This window comes from Onthophagus taurus, chromosome 1, assembly GCF_036711975.1.
Source record: "Onthophagus taurus isolate NC chromosome 1, IU_Otau_3.0, whole genome shotgun sequence".
NCBI classification, from domain to species: Eukaryota; Metazoa; Arthropoda; class Insecta; order Coleoptera; family Scarabaeidae; genus Onthophagus; species Onthophagus taurus.
The window spans coordinates 27171450-27184822 of NC_091966.1; the positions used below are offsets into that span (position 1 = coordinate 27171450).

Consider the following 13373-nt stretch of genomic DNA (forward strand, 5'->3'; position numbering starts at 1 on the left):
GATCATAAATATCAAAAAGTGAGCGCAGTATCACAGTTCGTTTGACAGTTAACCCTTTCGTAAGTTCTATCTAGCTTAAAAAAACATCCTCTATAACACATAAACTTAAATTAACAACATTATATCTCGTAAACCAATACATTTTTTTTTCGTAACTATAATAATAACACAATGATGTCATAATTTGTCTATTGTAGAATAAGATTCAACGTCCTATACAAAACCTAAAAGTCGGCTAATTGATCATATTCTCTATTTTCGCAAAGTAAACCCAATCCAGTCCCTTCGATGGAATAAAATTTACAGTTTTTGTGAGATTGTTATTAAGTGTGTAGAACAAAAACTCTGAAAAGATGACGGTGTATCAAAGTAAGTTACATCATGCAAGGAGTCCTAGACATCATGGAAAAAATGTGCGAAACTAGTTAGAAAAGATGAGCTCGCATACTTGAGACTGCGAAGGAAACATGGAATTTTTCAAATCCAAGAAATGGTCAAATGTTGACTAAATCAATGATTTCTCAAATACGGTGTAGAGTAAAGAACCTTTCTCCAGAGTAAAGAACCACAAATATATATCTCAAAGAAAAAAATAGTTTAAATTATTTGTTTCTATCATAGCTTATAAGACATTCCATACACTTGCTTAGTAGATGCAGCATATTAGCAATTTTGATGCAGATCGATAAAAGTAAAAGAATAACTTTTTAATTGTTTTTTAGTGGTGTTTATATTGGACGTGTGTTTTATCATTTAACGTTATAATTTAAATATCTTATGGCCGAGGGCCGATATCTTAATAGCAGTAGGTATCTGATATTAAATGTTATTTAATGGAAATTGATTGGAGCGTGGATTTTTCAGAACTGCGTTCTGCAAAGACAAACTTCATATATTATGTAGGTATGAATATTGGCTGTACATAAGTTAAGGAAGTTTTATATATTATATACAGTGTGTCCCAGGATAGATGTTACAATAGAATTTTATTTTAAGGATGGGGAATTAAGCTCTGCTTGGTGTGGAGAGAATTTTAAGTATATATTAATAAAGTATATATAGTAAAGTAAGCTGTTTGTTTATGATACTGAAAAATTTCATCAAGAAAAGTTGTTCAGAAGGAGAAATTATGGCACTATGCAAAATTTCAGAAAGATCTACCTACATTGATTAAACCACCATATTTTACATTAGATCAGAATGAAGAAAAACAACAATGAAAAATGCCATAAAAAAATGTATTATCCCTGAGTTTTACTTCACATTTCAATTACTCTTGCATTGTATTAACATTAGAACAGAAAATTTACGTCATGCAGTGTTATGGGCTGCGGCAAAGTGCACTAAAAGCAGTGGTACAGCAGTTTAAAGAGAGATTTCCCAATACCAATCTTACACGTATGCTGTTATGCGACTAGCTAAGAAATTTCTTACTTTGGGAAGCGTTGTTAACGTTAAGAGAGAGAAAAAGAAATATAACGACAATAGAAAATTAGCTTTAGAGAATTTAGGCATTGTATAGAAAAGTGTGCAACAAAAGGTGGATGTTATGTTGAATAAACATAATTTCTCATTTTGAACAACTTTTTTTAATAACATTTTTCCGTATCAGAAACAAAAAGGTTACTTACCTAAACTTGTTTACAAAATATGAAAATATTCTCAAAATTCTCTTTACACCAAGCAGGGCTTAATTCCTCAGCCTTAAAATAAAATTCAAAATTTTTTGTCATTATACCTCTTGTAACATCTACCTTGGAACACACTGTATTTATATGCAATATAAAAACATGACCAATACTTAAACTAAAACTAGAACTAACACTAGCACCTCTTGAACCACACGTTTTGATACGATGTTGGTGACAAATGGTTGTATAGTATCAAACATTTTGTTCTTGAAATATAAAGGGGTGAAGTTAGTATTTTTATGTTCTACATAAATTAACTCGACATTATTGCTTATTGCTATAGAACTAAATTGCTGTAGATGTATTGCATATTTCTGGAATTGGCATTTTTAAGTCATGCTATTCAGCGTATTCAAGGTGCCAAATAACAGTAATTTTAGTAGCAACCATATGCTACAGCGCATTGTATAATCCATTTTTGCCCTCCTTCTGACTATCTATCAAGTCGATAATATGATGAACCTTGCCTCCTTTGGCACTTCATGTATGCTTCAACTAACAAATGGTTCTGAATGAAATGGTTAACATATAATCAAAATAATTCAAACCAGCTCTTTTATGTCTTTATACAGGTTTGAATTTCTGCATTACAAAAATGCATTCGTTTTTGTGTTCATCGTAATAAGAAAATGCATTATTTATCTAATAGCGTCCGAAACTTATGTAATACAGATTATTTTCCTCATTGTCTACCACGGTCTTCCTAGGTATCGCACAAGCCTTTGACAAAGTTAAAAGGCTAGATACACAAACTAAACAAAATTCGCTCAAAGCAATACGTAGAGGGGTATTAACATAGTACATCTCGGACAGACTCTTCACACTCAAATCAGAAGATATCAAGGTAGTGTACTGGTCCTGCTAGTTGAAAGCACTACAGGAGCTATGTTAGAAAACTTCAAACAATTGCCAGCAATGCCATAATCTGGTAGACAAAAAAATGAAAGATAAAGTTAAACGAGTCCATATCAATTTAAATAAATTACAAAAGGACCTACCTCTAGAATCTAGAAGACCCGCTTCTAAATATAAATGGTATCATTGTCCCATGATGGTTTGTCAGTGATTTGCTTATCACGTGTATTCAAATATTCCAGAATAAAGTACTACGGAACATAGAGATTACAACCGAGATTCTAACAGTTAAGGAGAAAATTATAAGGTTTACTGAAACATGAAACTATGACAAATTCTATGACAAAGAAGAGGCTGAGCAACCAACACCACGTCCTAATACTGATGAGAAGAAAACCATGTGATCTTGTGTTATGTTTTGTATACAATAGAACAAAACTAGAAGACATAATGGATAGAGTCTAGTCAACAAAGACATAATTTTAAGAGATGAGATAGAAATTAATGGTTACTTTATCAGACTAGTTTTAATTACCGTCACAATAGTCTTATTAAACAACAAAACTGTAGACCGTTTATGGGAATTCAGTTTTTTTTTTCATAAATGAACAAAGCAGATGAGTGCGGGTCAGTACTGATTTTTCATGTTTATACATGTACTCGTTCAGTGACTTCAGAGATTATTTACAGAGAATATTTGACTAATTCACAATTATCGAATAAACGAATTGTAACTGAAACATTTTATAATATGAGATAGAACAACAACTTCAACCCGTTATCCTTTATATCTCAAGAATAAACGATATGCTAAGGAGATTCTCCAATTGTAAGAAGCAAGATTAAAGATGGGTTGAGATGAAAATAGCGATAATAGTAAACACTCCAAATCGACCAATTTGTATAGGCAGGAATATGAATAAAAGTTTACCCCAAGATGTATCTTTGATATGCATACTTTGTAATTCTACAAAGGTCTCATATAAATATTATAATTATGGACAGCGAAGATACAAACTATTGATATGTGTCTTGATGAACTGCTACGACAAAGTTGTATTAGATGGAAAGGTAAAAAACCAAATTAATTAAATTAGTGGTCGCCAATATAGCATCAGCAAACAAATGATTACAACATTTCCAATTAGGGGAGTATACTAGAAATCATACAGCAAAGTTAAAATCAAAATGACATTATTTTATAATGTAACCATAAAAAAATTCTGTGTTAAAGAAAAATTGAACAGAGAGCCTTTCGAGTCAAAGAGTTGTTCAAAGAAGCTCAGTACTCAAAAGAAGACCTGATTAAAAAAATATTACTTTATACAATGTGTTCGTAATGTTCTACTATCCGTGCTAAAAGTCAAGGCCCCTCAGTTTAGAGATCGATATCTTCGCAACCGTTCGATGAAAAAAATTGCGGTAAAGTTTGTTGTAATCACTAAACATTTCTACGTAAGATATGTGAATTTGATGAAATTTTCGTATCCATGATTTCCTTTTTATCGCGAGTTAAATATAAAAGGCACCTTTTTTTTGAGGGTGCCGGCAACTTTGTCCACTCTGTGATTACCTAATTTTCTCAAAAACTATCTGACGAAAAAATGTCTAATTTTGAGCAGGTGATATGGGTCATATTTTATTTTTTACCTATTCCATATAGTTTCATGGAAAATCGCGGTTTTTAGAATGCGGTTATGTCGAAAACGGCTGGGTGGATATCAACGCGGTTTTAACCAAAATGTGTCAACTAATTGGATTTGTCGAATCCCGTTATCAATTTTTCAAAATTATATCTCACTAATTTTTTTAGACCAATTTACGCGAATTATAAATTAAAAGAAAACCCGAAATAAGCACTGCGGAGGTCCGTTCCAATCAGAAAATATAGTGCTGGTGTGTGTTCCAGACTGGACGTCGCGCCGTTATTTTACCTACATAAAAAAATAAAGGCCTTCCCCCCACGCATGTAATAGCAATGGATTTTGGGAATGCACTAACATGAAAGAACCCAAGAAAAATGATATAAAAATCGACCATTTTTGAATTGTGTATTAAAACCTTTTCCACTTCACTTAAATTCCTCAAAATATTTAGCAATTGATAAAACAATAATCATGTCTAAAGGTTGTACCACTGTAGTGATATTTCCGTTAGTGTAAATGTAGTTGTAATTAAACGAAATAATCATGGTACGAAACCGTTTGATTACTATAGCGTTATCAGAGGTCAGTGATGTTAGATCATGGAGAAACTGGCAAACGGCTAACTGAACAAACGACAATCGAGGAGTACCAAAAATCTTAGGCTTCGTAATATTGTTACTAAACTGTTGAAAGATATAACCTAATAATGAACACGATTGACTAATTAAGAAGAAGTGCTTTGCTACCAAGGCATTGCAATTAATATCCTACCCACTCAAAATTGGTTATCACATACCGCAGTGCCTTGATCGAAAGAGATTTTGGCAAGCTTAGAGGAAAAAATATAATATTTTGCCTGATTAATTCGAGGTTGATTGCGGCTGAAGTGCTGCAGTTAATATCACTCCGATACTAAATTGAACAACACGTATTGCAGCACATCTACCGGATTAAGTCAAGGCTTAGATTCTCCGCACAAAGTATAGTGGAGGTCCTATACGAATGATGCAGCGCCTTATCATGTTAACCATTATGGGATAATCAGGCGAAATGATACATTTACTTTACATTTACATTTGTTATAATAAGTACAACCGGCCTAAAATTTGATCCTTGAGTAACTCCTCTTGTAAACGGTAGTTTAACATTTAAATAGTTGAGATATGAAAAATATGATATAATCAAAGTAAGATTATAGATAAAACGTTTTAAAACTGTACATTGTGCGATTTGAATACTTGCGATGACTTTATTTTCTTGAATGCTCATGATGCGTCAAGCAGTATAACAACACGCCAAAATCTTGTTTGAAAGTTTTGAAAGACGAAAAAGTTTCAATGACTTCATTTTTGCTTCCACCAGATTAAAATCAAATTGCTTTTCAAACATCATTTTTTCCGCTCGATATTGACAGGACATTGATTTTAGATAGAGAAAAAATCAGGCTTTGAAGTGGTGTATTTAATATTTCGCTATCTCTAAAGACAACGAAGATATCGCCTTGTAAAGTGTAGGTGGAAAACAAGGTGTGTAAAAGTTTGTTGCTGAGAGGTTTGCTGCTGTCGCCGCTTGGGTCGTGTATTTATAAAAAAATACCAATCTCCAATAGAAGAGACCAACCGAACCCAACTGTGAAGTATTTTACGCCTTGAAAATTGTCAATTGACCACGATTAGCTAAACTGGCATTCCTTATTTTGAATAGTGTTAGAAGTAATACTAAAAATAATACTTTTCGTTAATCAAATAAGTAAAAGTACAAGAAGGTAATGTGTTGTTTTTAACCTGTTCATAGAAAAGAAATTTACATCTTTTACAAAAAGATTTATAGTCGAAACATAGTAAATGGATCTAATTTTTAGACATTCATCAAGAAAACGACTAAACATGAATTTTAAAGTAGTTATACCCTTATGTGCATGAATCAATATTCTCCGGAATTCCATCATTTCTTCTGCAAGTATTAGCAATTGGGAATTTCCGGTGAATATCGACTTGATTATGTTGTTTTAGTTGTTTAGTTGAGTGCTCACCTTTCTAAAACATGTTCTAAAGGAATTAACGGAAAATATAACAGTTACCTTGATAAATGGAGATAAATTGTCGAATGCTCAGTTACCTATCACTTTAGTATCATCTTTCGTTCTAGTTTTATTGCAAATACTCAATTTGTTTCATCAAATAAAATTACACTTGAAATTAAATACTTGACATTGAAATTTTGCGTTATGAAACAATTTATTTACTTTGTATTTCTTGTTTCTTTGGTATAGCTTTTATAGATTCTTCGAATAAATTTTTAATTTGAATGTAAATTACAGTGTGTTTATGTAAATTGATGATAAATACTATTTTAATTAACCCAACCTATTTCAGTAATCATTTCCTAGTACAGAAATCTATGTTATAATAAACTTTATTATATTAAAATCTTAGGTTAATTTATTTTAACAACGAAATTTATTACGAAATATTTTTTTGTAATAATTTTTTAACATAATATATAAAAGATGTTTTATAATTACACTAGTTGTTGAAATGACTTATTTGTAAAAGCCTATAGATAATCGTTGTTATTTCTAAACGGCAAATTGCCAAACGAGTTTCTTTAAAACACACAAGAGTTGGAGGCCACGCTCGAATAACTAGGCAAAACGCGTCCAAATACGGCAAAACGCATTTTTAGTGTTACGCAACGTTTCACGGATCATTCGGCGGGGTTTGACATTTTCGATGTTATCTTTTGTCGGGTCGAAATTTAAAAATTTTTTTTCCTGTCGTTCGAACAAAATTTCAACTTTTCCCTGTCGTCATTGTCGATAAAAAAAATAGTGACATTTCAACGATAATGTATAGTCTCAAAATGTAACAAGTACAAAAAGTATAAACTTTCACTTAAATACTACACTGAAAATAATTAAGTTTGCGTACGAATATTACTCAATGATTTACGATTTCAAGCTTTGAACGCGGATATGTGTGGTTATTTAGGACGATATTTGCATAACAACAGCAATTGGAGGCATGCAAAGGATTAATATGAGTTTTATGAAAAAAATATTTGCGTAAACAGATTATGGATATTTATATTTTAAATTGTGTTGAATATATGGCGAGAAATTGCACTTTTCTTGACAGCTAAATCAATTATATTGATTAAATTTGTCGTTTATGTAATCTTTGTACCCATAAATTTTCCTAATAAAAGATAAAATGTATTTCAAGCTATTACGCGATTAACTCGAGTTAAGCGGAATTAAATTATGATTATTTATTAGCAAATGTTTGGAAATCAACTGTATATAAACTATGATTTTGAAATCAAAATGACGGTTTTATACTATTTGTAGGTAATAAAAATAAAAAAGGATATGAACTAATTAATTAATAAAGTTGACAAAAACTAAATTAGAAGTTTATTTTGTAAAAAATGTTAATTAACGTTATTATATCACATTTCAATCAATATGATTACTTTTGCTTTATTACAATTGAACAATATTTGGACCCAAAATACATTATGTTAAAAAATATAAACGGATTCGTAAAGATAATGTTTATATGAACAAAGTTAATGAAACAACATTTTTCGCCATAGATAACAGATACAATTAAAAAAGGAAACAATACCAGCAAATGGAAGACCTCTTGAAGACCTTACCAGAGTCTATATAAAATCAAAATGATAGTTTACTACAAAAGATTCAGAAAGATAATTACATTAACAGTACAGTAGAAGTGATTTTTTTTTCAAAACTAGTTTCAAAAGTTACTAGTTCGTTTAAATATGATGGAGCGGTCTCTACGTAGACAAGTTTGTCGGAGGATCAAATTCCTACGTCATGTACATCATAAAGGAGCCCACCAGGACATAGAAAATATGTTGTTTACCTGGCTTGAAATAAATAATAAAACAAAATGGTCTGAAGAAATTAAATTTATCCAATTTATGAAAAATAGGGCTTATCATTCTGGAACCAAACTTTGCTTGAAAAACATTTGCCAACATTGGTGCTATTTGATGCTATTTCAGAAATCATTATAGAGGAGGAGCTTGAAGAGGAGTCAAAAGAGCACAGTTATAAATATATCGTACTTGAAAGAACAATGAAGTAGAGAATGAAGGCAATGTGGAAATGGAAATACATAATCCTACTGAAAATGTACAATTAACAAGGTTGGAACTTCGGCTATTAATTTAATCACAATAAGAAAAATCGGTGAAAATGACCAAGTTCAAAATAGTTCAGAAGAAAAAGGTGATTTTACCTCTTTACTTAAAAAAATATCTACAAGCATTCATGAAGTTGGAAACTCTGCAAAGTACGCACTAGCAAAGCAAGCTAGCTAAACGTTATGCTTTTCAAAAGAAAGTATCCAGTAGCTACTGTATGAGAAAACGTACTTATAAGAATTTTAGATCATAATCCATCAACTATTGTAAATGAACCTATATATGATATAATGTTTATATAATAATATGTAGTTCAAAACTGCATGGTTGACGGACTCGCCAAGACAAGAAATGTGATATAAAACTGAAAGCCACACATGGAATTTACGTCTATAAGAATGTATTCGTATTCTTATAACTATGGTGCAGTGAAAGAACAATATCATGCTGAATTCCAAATAAGAATTGCCATAATAACGCCTTCAGCCATTATTACTGTTATTATAACTTTTTCATTATCGGGATTTATATTCATATGCATAAATCAGATTTGCGATATGATATGAAATGGCATCTTAAAAAACAAGTATAAAAACTCAACACTTCCTAATTGCTGTCAATTCCTCTAAATAGCTACGGATTTGTCTGAAAAACTCTAAATTACGCTCAATTTTCCTGAAATTTCCTGAATAAGAGAGTGATCAGAGAGTAAGTCATCAGAGTGATTCTTAATTTATTCTTGTTACTCCTAATACAACTTCTCAATACTTGTCTTAATCCTCAAAATTATTTCTGATAATCCATTTCTATTCCTAATACCTGTAAGTTCGTTGTAGTGACTCAAAATTGCTTCATCTGGGTTTTAATTGATTGTGCTGAATATATCTAGTAGCGTAATAGTAACACTAACTTCCAAGGCTACCAAGTTTTTCCTGATTTCTGTTGTTGTAGTTATTTTTTGCGACTAATAATCATGATACGAAATAAAGCGAACTTTCAATCGTTGGTTTTACGTTATCATTTTAGATATTTGCGACTCGATATTTTTACGAAGCTCAATTAAGAACATATGTGGTTAAGCTTTTAACCGAGCACTCGAACAAAAATTAACGAGGCACATTAATTTTTTTAAAGTTTTTATATCTTTTTGCGATGATTACTTTCTCTTGTTGATTGGGCTGAAACTGCCGATTAATCGTAAAAACAAGTACCAAATGTGTACTAGTACTAAATTGAAAGCCAGTGAGAGGTATTGAGAGATGCTATTGGGGGTAATTGGAATATATTGAGAACTATTCAGAAAAAAATTGGAAACTATTGAAGCAGTTTGACAGGTTTACAATGTATTAAGAGAAATTAGGAGTGTTTCGCTCTTTTGCTTTATCTGTATCAGGACATCCGCTCAGCCACAACATTTGATTACAACCATTAATTTATATATACTTTATAATTTATTTGATGGTACAATTCTCCCGTTTTTTCAAGTTAAGTAAATAATGTTATTGCCAAAGAATTATTTTTTTAATAACTTATAAGTAAAAAAGTTTTAAGTATTACATCGGCCAAATATCCTCCGTTAACATTCATGCATTCTTAGAGCTAAAATTGAAAAGGTTTGCACAAGCTTCTTTACAGGCTTCACAACTTATTAATACCGGTATTCCTGCAATATCGTCGGGATTTCGTTGTTTGAAGGGTGGGAGCTTTTGCTAGGTGGATAAGTTTGAAACACTTATATTTTTAGGTATACCTATAAAAAGAAGCCACTCGCTGTTCTGTAATTAAAACATAAATGAGTAGCACTCGTAATTAAAAGTTGTATTGGAATCATTCATAAAATGAAAATTTTCATATTATCCATGTTGTCGATCTACACCTCTACCTCTGTTGAGTATAAGTCATATTTCTATAAGAATTTCTATAATACTGCCAATGAAACGATTTTTTAATTTATCCATAACAGCATCACTATGAATAATACTGTAATAATTTAACTTCTCTTTGAAGTGTTGTCCTCTTGTAACATTTTTCTTCATTTCTATTATCTATATCATTATAGAGTTCTTGCACTTCCCATGTAAGTTATTCGTTGTTTTTAACCTGTTACCAATTGCTTTATTAATTTGTATTGATTCTTCGTCCAAGTCCTCAGTTGTAATTTTTTCAAAAGTACAATACTTCTTATTTCATTTCTGATACTTGACTGTTATACGCACTAGTCTGTGGTCGCTACCGAATTCCAATATGTTTATAACCTCCGCATTTCATACACTTTCCATATGACATGTATCTATTATGATTTTGTGACCTGATAAAGATTGTCATTATTAAAATAATTTGTATTACTTGTTCCTGACCAAAATGCTCCCATTATAGAATTTTCCGCTACTCTTCTTAAACTTCCTTTATTAAAGTCTCCCATGACTAGTATGTTCCATATCTGGTTTCATCCATTAATTGTTTCCAAATTGTCGTAAAAGCTTTCTATATCCGCAATCGGTCAATTCAGTGCACTATGAAAGTGAATCAATTTTTTCTTCCATTGTCTGTTACCTATACAAGTATACAATCATTTACTCACCCTGACCTCAATTATTTTTTCTTTCCAAACGTCCCTTGTTATAAAATCTACGCCACATTGTCTGTTCGCCGCTGGTCCATGACAAAATGGTATACCTATATGTTACATTTTAATTTTTGAAATAGTGTGTTTCAACTCTATCATCTTATATCCTCTTTTCTCAATGTTCGTGCATCATAGGGCGCTCGGCTATATTATTCAGCAGTGGTCAGTTGTAGTGAGGTAACTTATTCTCTGTTTTTGTGTACATCATATTCAGTTGATCGTATGCCTTCTTTTGTGCTTTAATCATCAACAGTTCTTCTTGGTATATTCTATCTTCAATCCATCTTCAGATCTTTGTCGTTTATTTTTCTACTTTGTTACTATTTTCCCTTTTCTTCCCTTGAGAGTTCTCTTCATATCTGGTATTGACTTCCTCGAAGAACTACTCTTTATCTGTTATCCACTTCAATAATCGCCTTATAGTAGACTATATAGTATAACATTGCATTCTCGATCTTCTCTCGCCACATTAGTTAATCTTATTTCATGTTAATACTTTTGCTGGAGCACTTGATTGACTCGTATTTATTCATAACGTGTCTTAGATCTTTGAATTCCGTTTTTAATTCTACTTTACTTGTCATTGACAATTTCTGTATTGCCAATATAACTTGTGCTAGGTTTTCCACCATTGTACTTCTTTCCAAAGTTAGATGTCAGTTTTTAACTTACATGAATTTCCACGAATTGCACGAATGCTTCCTGGTAAGTCTAATAATGTATTCAATTTTAGTACGCATCCACTTTTAATTCCTTACACCTACACGAAGCTTCTTCACTGAGCACTTTTCTTATGTGCAAATCGTAGATTTATTTAAATACTTTATCCAAGCACCTGTTTTTTTTTTGAATACAGTAATTTTTCGTTCAAAGAAAAGTCAACCCATCGAAAACTGGATACCTGTGGAAGGCCCTCAACAAAGTACGTACGGGACATGGAGTCTGTGGTGATAGCCTCCACAAATGGGAAGTGCTATCATTGTCTCAGTGTAACTGTGGAACTCCAAAACAATCTAACTAGCATTGTGGGAAACTGACCCATTAGATTTTATCCTAACGAGGGAGTTCTTTGATGCTTAACCCGCAGCCCTTCACTGCCTAGCCGAATTGGATATACAATTTTAGGTTTTGGTTATACTTCCTATTAAGTGTTATGTATTTGCATATTTTATGTATTTTGGATATATTTGTAGTTTATAACTTTTACTTACTATGGTGTTGGGTGTCTTGTATTATATGCCATGCGCTAAATAATCTTTTTTTTTGTTCGTCTTCTATTTTTACTACCTGCTCTTACTGAAACCAATCTGAGAATATGGTATAAAATTACAGGGATCTGCTAGCAAAAAAAATATGTTCTCATAATCAATTTAAGTTACCGATCCATACTAAAAGGTTGAGAAGGTTGGACCCGCTCGACTTGCCATGAAGATCTTAGCATAAGAGGAAAAGGAATACAATAACACAACAGACAAAAGCACTAGTGACGCATCATTGGACGCGAACACACTGTGATAGTTCATTGAATACTGTTTGCTGTTGTTTTTGTTAACAGATTACAGTAATAAAGAAGTCATAAAAAATACAGATGACTTACAATCTTAATAGTACAAAATCGGAAGCTAATTTGAAGCAGTAGATCGATATATCTACAATAAAGTATATATGAATCAAAAACTCAAACGCCAAGCTTTATGCTACTCAACTTATTAGCAGGAACGACATCTCTTAAGTACCTTAGCATTTTTCTCTACTCTGGCTTAACGTAGAGAGAAATAACTAATCTAAACAAAACTTTAAATCGAAGTATAATTTTACTGCACCAAATAAATTTGAAAATTGTAAAGTATTAATACATCCATGCTTTTATATCTCACCTAACTTATTGTATATCAGATACAATGTTAATAATCACAAAATAAATGGCAAATATTATTCTAGATTGATTATACCGGGGATGGATAGAGTGAGAAAGCCTAATCATATCAAAACATAGTTATGTTGGACATATCAAAGTTTCTGTTCAGGTTTCCTTAATATTGATTCTGTGGTGCTCTTTGTTATGGTTGTTTTATTAAACACGTTTTATGAGTTTACTATATTTAATAGCATTTCTAAGTAATTATGTACTAAAGCTATAAATTTGACATGTAATAATGCTGATGGATATTTTCGTCGATAAAGATTATTGTTATTATACTTTACATAGTTCAACGCTTTGATAATTTTGGTGTTTTAAATGTTATTTAACAAACCAGCTGTACAAATAAACCAAGAAGTTATCGATGATCAAAAGTCATCTTATTTGACCTATCAGCCAGTTGTGTAAAAATAGCAACATTGGTTATAAAATTCATGTAGGCTAAAAATTGCTGCTTCGAG

General features: G+C 31.5%; 1 protein-coding gene across 3 annotated transcripts in view; it reads right to left on the minus strand.

The window, feature by feature from the left end:
- LOC111414329 (titin homolog) overlaps positions 1 to 13373 on the minus strand; it is a 139023-nt gene that overhangs the window by 27604 nt on the left and 98046 nt on the right. The gene's annotated exons all lie outside the window — the stretch shown is intronic.